Source organism: Pleurodeles waltl, chromosome 6 (assembly GCF_031143425.1).
Source record: "Pleurodeles waltl isolate 20211129_DDA chromosome 6, aPleWal1.hap1.20221129, whole genome shotgun sequence".
Lineage (NCBI taxonomy): Eukaryota > Metazoa > Chordata > Amphibia > Caudata > Salamandridae > Pleurodeles > Pleurodeles waltl.
The window spans coordinates 434,366,304-434,377,881 of record NC_090445.1 but is presented as its reverse complement, the minus strand read 5'-3'; positions in this window follow the sequence as shown (position 1 = coordinate 434,377,881).

Sequence of the window (11,578 nt, the reverse complement as noted above, 5' to 3'; positions counted from 1 at the left end):
TTATGCTTGTGCTTGTTTTCAGTCAATGCTGATTCATTGTGTGCCATTCCTGCATCCATGTCAATGGCTTGTCGATCTGCTCATTCTTCTGCTCTCGCAGCTATCAGTATTTTCTCCAGATTGTTTCTCTTAGCATGCACCTTCTAAACAAGTCTAAAAGGCAGTCATCAATGATTCTGAGGCGTATGGCTTCCTTATCAGTGAAGTTGCAGAACTTGCAATGTTTAATAAGTGCTTTGAGTCTTTCAACAAACTTGTCCATTGTTTCACCAACCTGTTGAAGATATCCCTTTCATAGTCAACATTTGGCAGATTGAACTTGGCCTATCATGCTTCTTTTACCTTTTGGTACAATTTTGCATTAGTCTGTGAGATTTTCTGTACCACTTCTTTCACTCCGTCACCTGCAAGGTTTTTTGAATATTTGATGATTTTCTTTTCGTCTTCTTCCTCTAGTGCATCTATAAAGTCATGGATTTTTGCAATACACATAGCCCCCCTTGCACCAATGTTTTGCTTCTTAGAAGAGAAGAAAGGAGGTGGTGGCTTTGGGAACAGGGTCGCATTATGTTTTGCGCTCCCTTCTGTTGCCATTGAGAGCATGTGCTGTTTAAGCTGCTTTTGCTGCGCAGGTTGGCACTGACAACTTCTGCAAGCAGAGATCACGGATCGCGTTTGTGCCGCTGTGTGCTTGAATCGCTGTTGAGACAGAGTAAATTGTTTGTCATTCGTACCTTGCTAATGCGATTATTTCTTGCTTTGTCAAAATAGTTGTTCTGTATTTGATGCACAGCCCAGCGTCTCTATTGACCACCTATTCTGTGGTTTTGATGGGATTTTTGAATGTGCTTCTTTGCATGGCCTTCTATTTCTTCCACTGTTGTATATGGGCTGGAGCAGAGCTTTGCCTCCACATGTGCCAGTAGCAGGCCAATCTATATTGAGTCTGGGCACATGTGGCAGGCACATGCAGTTTGCTGTAGTGTTGCAAACTCTCAGGGAGAGCGTCTTGTCTTCTCTGGCACATACCCCTACACGTCACTAGTTGTAGCGTCTTTCTCAGCCCTGGAACATGCACATGAATTACGCCACACTAAAGCTGCGTTCAAACGTTACTTTACGTTACTTTATTCCTCAGGATGCACTAATGTACTGTGCGTTAACCACACCTTAACATCGTATTCTGCTTTTGCTTAAACTAATAGGAAACGATGCGAAAGAATGCAGCATTCTTAGTCCAAGTAATGAATTTATTAAGGCACTTCCCAGATATTAAATAAAAGCACATGAATATATGGAAATAAGCATTTGACTCAAATGAAATAATACATGTGTATGTTCAAGAATAATCACAGCAGTTAAGCATTTAGCATTCATGGAAAGAAATATGCAGTGCTTTATGGTTTCATTTTAAGAATGTGTCTCACTTTCATTGAAAAGAGTTAAACTCTGCAATTTGCATTGAAAGTTGTTGATCAGGTCCAGGAGAGAAGCAACAAAATGCTTGGGAGATTACCATCACTCCTAGTACATCTGAAAAGGTTTAAATGTTGACATCAGTAAAGAAAAAAATAAGTGTTAACAATACTATGGGAAAAACGTTCTGAAGGTTTGAAGCACAAACATCCAAACAAGCATTTGCAATGCAACAGGTCTTGCATTTGCTTGAGTTAGAGCTACTGGGGTTGCAAATACATAACTGGACTTTTCTTGCCACATAAATTGGTCAACCCTGCTGCATAATTTGGTCCTCTCTGCCACATAATTCCAGTGGCCCTGCATATATGGAAAGGGTATACCCAGATGTGGGTCCTGTGCTTGCTATACCACCAGATTCAAGCTAGCCTGGCTGAGGAGGAGGAGTGATACCCAGAAATGGGTCCCAAGATGCTAGTTTCTGGTTCAGGGAGGACCTGGCCTGGCAGTTCCAGCTGGACTGTTCTCATGTGGAACAGGGCCAGGACTGATTTGCATATGGCTGGGTCCAAACTGGCATGGTATGGCAAGCAAACAAACTGATGGATTAAACCCCTGTGACTGGGGGTAAATATCTGATTTTCAGAGAAATGTTGTATTTGTTTCATGCTGCATCCATATTCTTTAAGACCAAAACAGGACCTTACATATAAGAAATTGGAGGGTGTCACAGAGGTTATTTGATGTAATATTAGTGAGCTGCTGCTGTGTCACAAGTATTGAAAACACACATCACTATCACTGAGTATTAGATGTATACACATTAAGAATTTGGATGGGTCTGCCTGTGCACTGTCAGTGACCTGGCCAAAGAGGGTAAGAAAGAGTTGGAACTAGATCACACATTCAAATCTGTTACAAACCGGGGCCCCCAAAATACGTTTGATCCAGGGCCCTCAAAAGCCTGAAGATGCTGCAGAGGAGAACTAGGGCAAAAGTATGATAAATATGGTTGCACAAGTAGGGAAGTGGATTAGGCTGCAGTTGTCAGTAGCTGGGAGATTATGGTGGTCATTACAACCCTGCCGGACGGTGTTAAAGCTGCGGTAAGACCGCAAACAGGCCGGCGGACAAAAAAAGGGAATAATGACCCTGGCGGTAACCGCCAACAAAGACAGCCACTTTAACACACCGCCTGCCACGGCGGTACAGACAAACAGCGTGGCGGTCACCGCCAACAGACGGGCGGAAAACAATGTACCGCCCACCCTATCACAACAGGCCTATCTGCCCCCTTTTCCGGGGCGGATTCTCCATGGATAAAAACACGGCGGAAACAGCTTTTGCTATGGGAAAACGCTCACCTGAACACACTCCACGAGGAACGACGACTCCATGGAGCCGGAACTCCAAATCCTACCTGCCCTTGTCTTTCTGCTCCTCTACGAACAACAGCGACGTAGGCGCAGCACATACCGGTGAGTACTGCATCCAGGACACGGGGAGGCAAAAGTTAGGGGGACACCCACTAAACACCCCCACCCTCGCATATCACAACATACACACCAATGCAGTCAAAAATATCACATGAACAACCCACAATTCCCCCGGAAGAATGCAAAGACAAAGCGAATTGCGGGCAAACATTGTAATGTGCCAATATACATGTCATATAAAAATATACTGAATTCATCTCGAAATCTGTCATAATTATATATACAATACAAGAAGTAGTGCAAATATGTACACAACAATGTCCGTGCACCAACAGTCCAAAAATGCATGGGCGAGGCCCACAATAGATACCTGACCAAAATCCGAGAGAACACTGCTGGGGCATCAGATAGAAACACTACAGGCACCTCAGGGGGAGGGGAAGGAGGGGCACCTCAGCCAGATGAATGCAAAGCCAGATCCACGACGGGGCTCCATCCCATTGATGAATCCTGGGGAGTGCAAAGCCACAGTCTCACAAGTCTATACAGTGGGTGGTTTGCCCACTGTACCATCCTGGGGAGTGCAAAGCCACAGTCTCACAAGTCTTTACAGTGGGTGGTTTGCCCACTGTACCATCCTGGGGAGTGCAAAGCCACATTATCGCAAGTAGATGCAGTTCTCAACTGGTACTGGGTGGGACTGGTGCCCAGACTGGATGAGTCTCCCCGTGAAAGTTCCTGTCCTGTCACTGTCCCAGCTGCACATGGGATAAGGATGCCTGATGTGGCGGCCTATTCATACCCACACGGTCTTTGCCCTGTTCAGCGGTGCTTTGACATGGCAGTCTTTGCCCTGTTCAGCGGTGCTCTGACATGGCAGTCTATGGACTGTTCAGCGGTCTTCACCATGGCGGTCTTGGCCTTGTTCAGCAGTGCTTTGCCATGGCGGTCTTGGCCTTGTTCAGTGGTGCTTTGCCATGGCGGTCTTTGCCCTGTTCAGCGGTCTTCACCATGGCGGTCTTGGCCTTGTTCAGCGGTGCTTTGCCATGGCGGCCTTTGCCCTGTTCAACAGTGCTTTGACATGGCAGTCTTTGCCCTGTTCAGCGGTGCTCTGACATCGGTGCTTTGCCATGGCGGCCTTTGCCCTGTTCAGCAGTGCTTTGACATGGCAGTCTTTGCCCTGTTCAGCATTGCTCTGACATGGCAGTCTTTGCCCTGTTCAGCGGTCTTCACCATGGCAGTCTTGGCCTTGTTCAGTGGTGCTTTGCCATGGCGGTCTTGGCCTTGTTCAGCGGTGCTTTGCCATGGCGGTCTTTGCCCTGTTCAGCGGTCTTCACCATGGCGGTCTTGGCCTTGTTCAGCGGTGCTTTGCCATGGCAGTCTTGGCCTTGTTCAGCGGTGCTTTGCCATGGCGGTCTTTGCCCTGTTCAGCGGTCTTCACCATGGCGGTCTTGGCCTTGTTCAGCGGTGCTTTGCCATGGCGGCCTTTGCCCTGTTCAGCGGTCTTCACCATGGCGGTCTTGGCCTTGTTCAGCGGTGCTTTGCCATGGCAGTCTTTGCCCTGTTCAGCGGTCTTCACCATGGCGGTCTTGGCCTTGTTCAGCGGTGCTCTGACATGGCGGTCTATGGACTGTTCAGCGGTCTTCACCATGGCGGTCTTTACCCTGTTCAGCAGTGCTTTGCCATGGCGGCCTTTGCCCTGTTCAGCGGTGCTTTGACATGGCAGTCTTTGCCCTGCTCAGCGGTCTTCACCATGGCGGTCTTGGCCTTGTTCAGCGGTGCTTTGCCATGGCGGTCTTGGCCTTGTTCAGCGGTGCTTTGCCATGGCGGTCTTTGCCCTGTTCAGCGGTCTTCACCATGGCGGTCTTGGCCTTGTTCAGTGGTGCTTTGCCAAGGCGGTCTTGGCCTTGTTCAGCGGTGCTTTACCATGGCGGTCTTGGTCTTGTTCAGCGGTCTTCATCATGGCGGTCTTGGCCTTGTTCAGCGGTGCTTTGCCATGGCGGTCTTTGCCCTGTTCAGCGGTGCTCTGACATCGGTGCTTTGCCATGGCGGCCTTTGCCCTGTTCAGCAGTGCTTTGACATGGCAGTCTTTGCCCTGTTCAGCATTGCTCTGACATGGCAGTCTTTGCCCTGTTCAGCGGTCTTCACCATGGCAGTCTTGGCCTTGTTCAGTGGTGCTTTGCCATGGCGGTCTTGGCCTTGTTCAGCGGTGCTTTGCCATGGAGGTCTTTGCCCTGTTCAGCGGTCTTCACCATGGCGGTCTTGGCCTTGTTCAGTGGTGCTTTGCCATGGCGGCCTTTGCCCTGTTCAACAGTGCTTTGACATGGCAGTCTTTGCCCTGTTCAGCGGTGCTCTGACATCGGTGCTTTGCCATGGCGGCCTTTGCCCTGTTCAGCATTGCTCTGACATGGCAGTCTTTGCCCTGTTCAGCGGTCTTCACCATGGCAGTCTTGGCCTTGTTCAGTGGTGCTTTGCCATGGCGGTCTTGGCCTTGTTCAGCGGTGCTTTGCCATGGCGGTCTTTGCCCTGTTCAGCGGTCTTCACCATGGCGGTCTTGGCCTTGTTCAGCGGTGCTTTGCCATGGCGGCCTTTGCCCTGTTCAACAGTGCTTTGACATGGCAGTCTTTGCCCTGTTCAGCGGTGCTCTGACATCGGTGCTTTGCCATGGCGGCCTTTGCCCTGTTCAGCAGTGCTTTGACATGGCAGTCTTTGCCCTGTTCAGCATTGCTCTGACATGGCAGTCTTTGCCCTGTTCAGCGGTCTTCACCATGGCAGTCTTGGCCTTGTTCAGTGGTGCTTTGCCATGGCGGTCTTGGCCTTGTTCAGCGGTGCTTTGCCATGGCGGTCTTTGCCCTGTTCAGCGGTCTTCACCATGGCGGTCTTGGCCTTGTTCAGCGGTGCTTTGCCATGGCGGCCTTTGCCCTGTTCAGCGGTCTTCACCATGGCGGTCTTGGCCTTGTTCAGCGGTGCTTTGCCATGGCAGTCTTTGCCCTGTTCAGCGGTCTTCACCATGGCGGTCTTGGCCTTGTTCAGCGGTGCTCTGACATGGCGGTCTATGGACTGTTCAGCGGTCTTCACCATGGCGGTCTTTACCCTGTTCAGCAGTGCTTTGCCATGGCGGCCTTTGCCCTGTTCAGCGGTGCTTTGACATGGCAGTCTTTGCCCTGCTCAGCGGTCTTCACCATGGCGGTCTTGGCCTTGTTCAGCGGTGCTTTGCCATGGCGGTCTTGGCCTTGTTCAGCGGTGCTTTGCCATGGCGGTCTTTGCCCTGTTCAGCGGTCTTCACCATGGCGGTCTTGGCCTTGTTCAGTGGTGCTTTGCCAAGGCGGTCTTGGCCTTGTTCAGCGGTGCTTTACCATGGCGGTCTTGGTCTTGTTCAGCGGTCTTCATCATGGCGGTCTTGGCCTTGTTCAGCGGTGCTTTGCCATGGCGGTCTTGGCCTTGTTCAGCGGTGCTTTGCCATGGCGGTCTTTGCCCTGTTCAGCGGTCTTCACCATGGCGGTCTTGGCCTTGTTCAGCGGTGCTTTGCCATGGCGGTCTATGGACTGTTTAGCGGTGCTCTGACATGGCGGTTCGGATACTGACATTGGTGTGTGGCATGATGAACTCCACACTGGACATTGGTGTGTGGCATGACGAACTCCACACTGGACATTGGTGTGTGGCATGACGAACTCCACACTGGACATTGGTGTGTGGCTTGACGTTCCATCATCGCCCAGTGGGGCTGTGGGATCCTGGTCCCTCCTGGGCACTGACTCCGGCGGTGGTCTCCTGACCAGTAACGATACTTGGGCCCTCCTGGGCACTGACTCCGGCGGTGGTCTCCTGACCAGTGACGATACTTGGGTCCTCCTGGGCACTGACTCTGGCGGTGGTCTCCTGACCAGTAACGATACTTGGGCCATCCTGGGCACTGACTCTGGCGGTGGTCTCCTGACCAGTAACGATACTTGGGCCCTCCTGGGCACTGACTCCGGCGGTGGTCTCCTGACCAGTAACGACGGTGCTAGCGGTTGTGTCTGGACCGCCGGAAATTATGGCGCACTTCTCCGCCGTGACACTCACAACAGGCTGGGCAGACTTCCTCAGGACCTTCCCCACCTTCTTTGGAGTTACAGCTGACTCACCAATAGCCTTCGATCCCATTTCAGTTGTTGTCCCACCAGGAGTCTTGACACGGTCCACTCTCCAATTTCGGAGCCTTTACAGGGGGTGGGCTGCCAGTGCCTTGGCTCCGGGTCCTACTGCCTGCCCTGGTGGACGGTGCACTCCAAAAACCTGGAACACGCACCACTGGCACTGGAGGTTTTTTGGCTGAGGCGCTACGACAGGACTGATGAACTGGAGGGGGGGTGGGGGCAAACAGGTCAATTTGACAGAGGGACAGTTTCTGACGGACACTGGGATGGGTAGCTGGAGGGGGTCTGGGAGTGGAGGTAGAGGAGGTGGTTGTAGGAGGTGTCACTTTAGCTGTTTTGGGTGCAGGTGCAGGTACTGGAGGCTGTCGTGAGGTGGATGGATGTTGGGTGAGTGATTGCCGGCGTTTGGGTACTTTGGGAGGGGGCGTCACAGACATACTGGGAGAGGACACAGGTGACGTGTAAATGGCAGTGGAGGTGGTGAGCGGCTTGTGGTGCTGGGTGTCCTGGTGCGAGTCCTAGTGCCTGTAGATGTGGTGCATGCAGGTGTGTGTGTAGACGACACTGGTAGGGAGGAGGGAGAAGAGGAGGAGGGGGACACAGTGGAGACAGTGGATGTTGCTGTGTCTGTATGGGTGTGATGCTTGTGTGAGTGCCTGTGGTGTGTGTGGTGCCTATGTTTGCTTGAGCTACTTTTGGGTGTTGACTTGTGTGCCTGCTGGTCTGTAGGTGTGCTTGGGATGGGCTGGGGTACAGGGGATTGGGTCTGGGTGGAGGAAGTTGGAGGGGGGAGGCTGGACACAGGGACAATGGCTGCCATCAGTGCTGAGGCCAGAGATTGCAGGGTTCGCTGAAGGACAGCTTGACCAGAATGAATGCCTTCCAGGAATGCATTACAGTGTTTCAACTCTCGTTCCACACCCTGGATGGCATTCACTATGGTAGACTGCCCAACAGTGAGTGACCTGAGGAGGTCAATGGCCTCCTCACTGAGGGCAGCAGGGGTGACTGGGGCAGGGCCTGAGGTGCCTGGGGCGAAGGTGATGCCTACCCTCCTGGGTGAGCGGGCACGGGACACACGCTGAGGGGCTGCTGGGCGGACGGTGCTGGTAGGGGAGGTGGCGGCTGTACCTGTAGAAGTGGGGCGCACAGATGGTGCCGCCACCACAGGGGAGCTCCCATCGGCGGACGAGTCCGTGTAGCTGGTTGGTGATCCTGTGGCCGACGTGAAGCTCCCCTCGCCCTCCGTCCCACTGGTGTATTCCGAGTCTGTGGTGTGGCCCTCCATGGCCATGTGGGATGCAACTCCCTCGTGCTCCGGTGTCACTGTACCTCCGCCTGATGATGCTGATGTACAAAAGGACAGGGAGAGCAGGAAAAGGGGGGGGAGACAGAAGAAAGAGAGTTTTAGTGCATGGCATACCGCTACCGTTGGCGGACAAGACAGACGCAGCAGCCCCATGCATTACGCTGTGCTCCTGCCCTCTTCACATGCAATTTCTGGGATATGGCCTACATGGCAATGGTAGAAATCTGCGCACATGGATGGCAAAGGGGCACCTATACATCAACTTGCCTCTGTTCTGAGCTGGAGTAGAGTGCCACATGGTCTACATTACGGAGGGGACTTGCCTACCTAACTTGCCCTGGCCTAGGGACACACACAGCCCACCTCCCCCACCCAGACACCTCCACTGCACGCAAAGTCCCCAGAATGAAGTTGTACTCACCCCCTTGTGTCTGCTGTGATGTCCTTAAGCGCCCATCCAACTCCAGGTAGGCCACCGCCAGGATCCGGAACATCAGGGGGGTTATGGTGCGACCGGCACCCCTCCCACGATGGGAGGCCATCCCCAGCTGAGCCTCCGCCGTCTTCTTGCTGCAGCGGCGAATGTCCTCCTATCTCTTACGGCAGTGGGTGCCCCGTCTCTGGTGGGCCCCCAGGGTCCGGACCTCCTTGGCGATGGCACGCCAAATGTCCCTCTTCTGGTGGGCAATGACCTACATGACATGCACAAGGAAAGAGGAACAGTCATTACCTACTGCACCGTCAATGTGAGTGGCCCCCTCCCAACTCTGTTCATGTGGCCCATTCATCCCCATGCATAACTGTTCTATGTACTCTGCCCCCTTCCCTCTTCCACCCAGCCCTCCCCACCCAGCATAGCCCATACAACGTGCTCCCTGTGTACTAACCTGTTGGGCTGGAGGACCGTAGAGTAGCGTGTACTGGGGGAGGACCCCATCCACAAGTTTCTCCAACTCCTGTGCAGTGAAGGCAGGGGCCCTTTCCCCAGACGCAGCAGCCATCGTCGCTTCCAGACCGAGGTCACAGCAGCACTGGCAGTGTAGGTCCTCTCCTGTCGAAGGTCAGGTATCTAGTGATTCAACAGATTTAAAATGGTGGTGACGTTCGCGGCGGTGACGTCCGCGGCGGGGCGCATCATCATCGCCAGCGCACCTGTTCATTGGCTCCTGGGACCCATAGGGTCCAATGTTAACCAATGCAGCATTGCGCTGCGCTCTACGACGGTGTCCAACGCCAGTGCAGTTACCCCACAATTCCATTGTCCCAGTTTAGAGGTCAGGCAGCCGCCATTTCAGGGGCCCACATGGCTTCATTTACTACTGCGTCACACATACCGAGGCCTACACTCAAAACATTTCCCAGATGGGTTAATTGTCTGTTGTAGTCTTGAGTGTGACTGTGGGTACATACCTGGAGGAATGGTGACAGTTTCTTCGCTGTTGTCCTTCTTAGGCACCGTCAGTTGGGACATATTGGAAGATGGCGGAATCCGCCGGTGTACCGACCGCTGGTGGACCTGTTGACAATGGAAGAGAGACATTTGATCGTGACCTACCGGTTCGACCGTGCCACAATCCAGGAACTATGTACCCAGTTGGAGCCAGACCTGATGTCACCAATCCGCCATCCGACTGGAATCCCCCCTGACGTGCAGGTGCTGTCAGTGCTCCATTTCCTTGCAAGTGGCTCTTTTCAGACAACAGTGGCCATGGCATCAGGGATGTCCCAGCCTATGTTTTCAAACGTGTTGTCCAGAGTGTTGTCTGCCCTGCTGAAACACGTAAGGAGATACATCATTTTCCCTCAGGTGGAGGATTTGCCTACAGTGAAAGTTGACTTCTATGCCCTTGGACATATCCCCAACGTCATAGGTGCCATTGATGGGACATATGTAGCTCTGGTCCCCCCCGCAGGAGTGAACAGGTGTACAGGAACAGGAAGAGTTATCATTCTATGAATGTCCAGATGGTCTGTTTGGCAGACCAGTACATCTCGCAGGTAAATGCTATGTTCCCTGGCTCAGTGCATGACGTCTACATCCTGCGGAATAGCAGCATCCCTGATATGATGGGTCAACTCCAGAGGCACCGTGTATGGCTATTGGGGGACTCTGGTTACCCCAACCTTTCGTGGCTATTGACCCCAGTGAGGAATCCCAGGACCAGGGCAGAGGAACGGTACAATGAGGCCCATGGGCGGACTAGGAGGGTGATCGAACGCACCTTCGGCCTCCTGAAGGCCAGGTTCAGGTGCCTCCATATGACAGGTGGGTCCCTATTCTACTCACCGAAGAAGGTGTGCGACATCATCATCGTCTGCTCCATGCTCCATAATTTGGCATTGCGATGCCAGGTGCCTTTTCTGCAGGAGGATGATCCAGATGACGGTGTTGTAGCAGCGGTGGAGCCTGTGGAGCCTGTGGACAGTGATGAGGATGAAGCTGATGAATAAGAAAACGACAACAGGGAGTCAGTCATATAGCAATATTTTCAGTGAGACACAGGTGAGTATATTTTCAGCTTTAAAATAATATTAACTTTCACACGTCTACCTCTATCCTGTACCTACATTTCACTCACTATTTGTTAACTGAGTTGTCCCCTTCCATTTCAGTTTCACTAATGTGGTAACCCACGTGTCAACGGCTTGCACCCTTGAAAGGCTTGTGATGTGTGACATTGGTATGTTGGCCTTGCAATGGGTAACCATTTTTGACACTGTAATTGACAATACAAAGTTCAAAATCATTCACTGACTCAAGTTTTATTAGTGTTTCAAGGGTGTTTATTTAAGTGCATAACAATGAAGGGGGGTTGTGAAATGGGGATGGGTTATGGTGGAAGAATGTCCATGGCAGAGTCCAGTCTATTAGTCTCACAGGTACATTGCACATCTGGCCATTGGAAGTGGAGCTGGGGCAGTTCCGATTTGGACAGGGTAACAAAGTGGTACAGTGGGGGGACAATCAGGGTGGTCTTATTTCCTGGTGGGGGTCTTGCCATCTTGCTCTGTCCTGTTCCTGGATCTCAGGGACCGCTTTCGTGGTGGTTGTCCGTCTGCAGGGGGTGGGGTGCTGGTGTGTTGGTCCTGTGGCGGGGCGTCCTGTCCACTAGCGCTGGCGGAGGTGGTGGGCATTTCATCGTCCTGGCTAGTGTCAGGGGCCCCTTGGAGTGCCACAGTGTCCCTCAAGGTCTTTTGAATGTCCGTCAGCACCCCTACAATGGTGCCCAGGGCGGAGCCGATGGTCCTGAGCTCCTCCCTGAACCCCAAATACT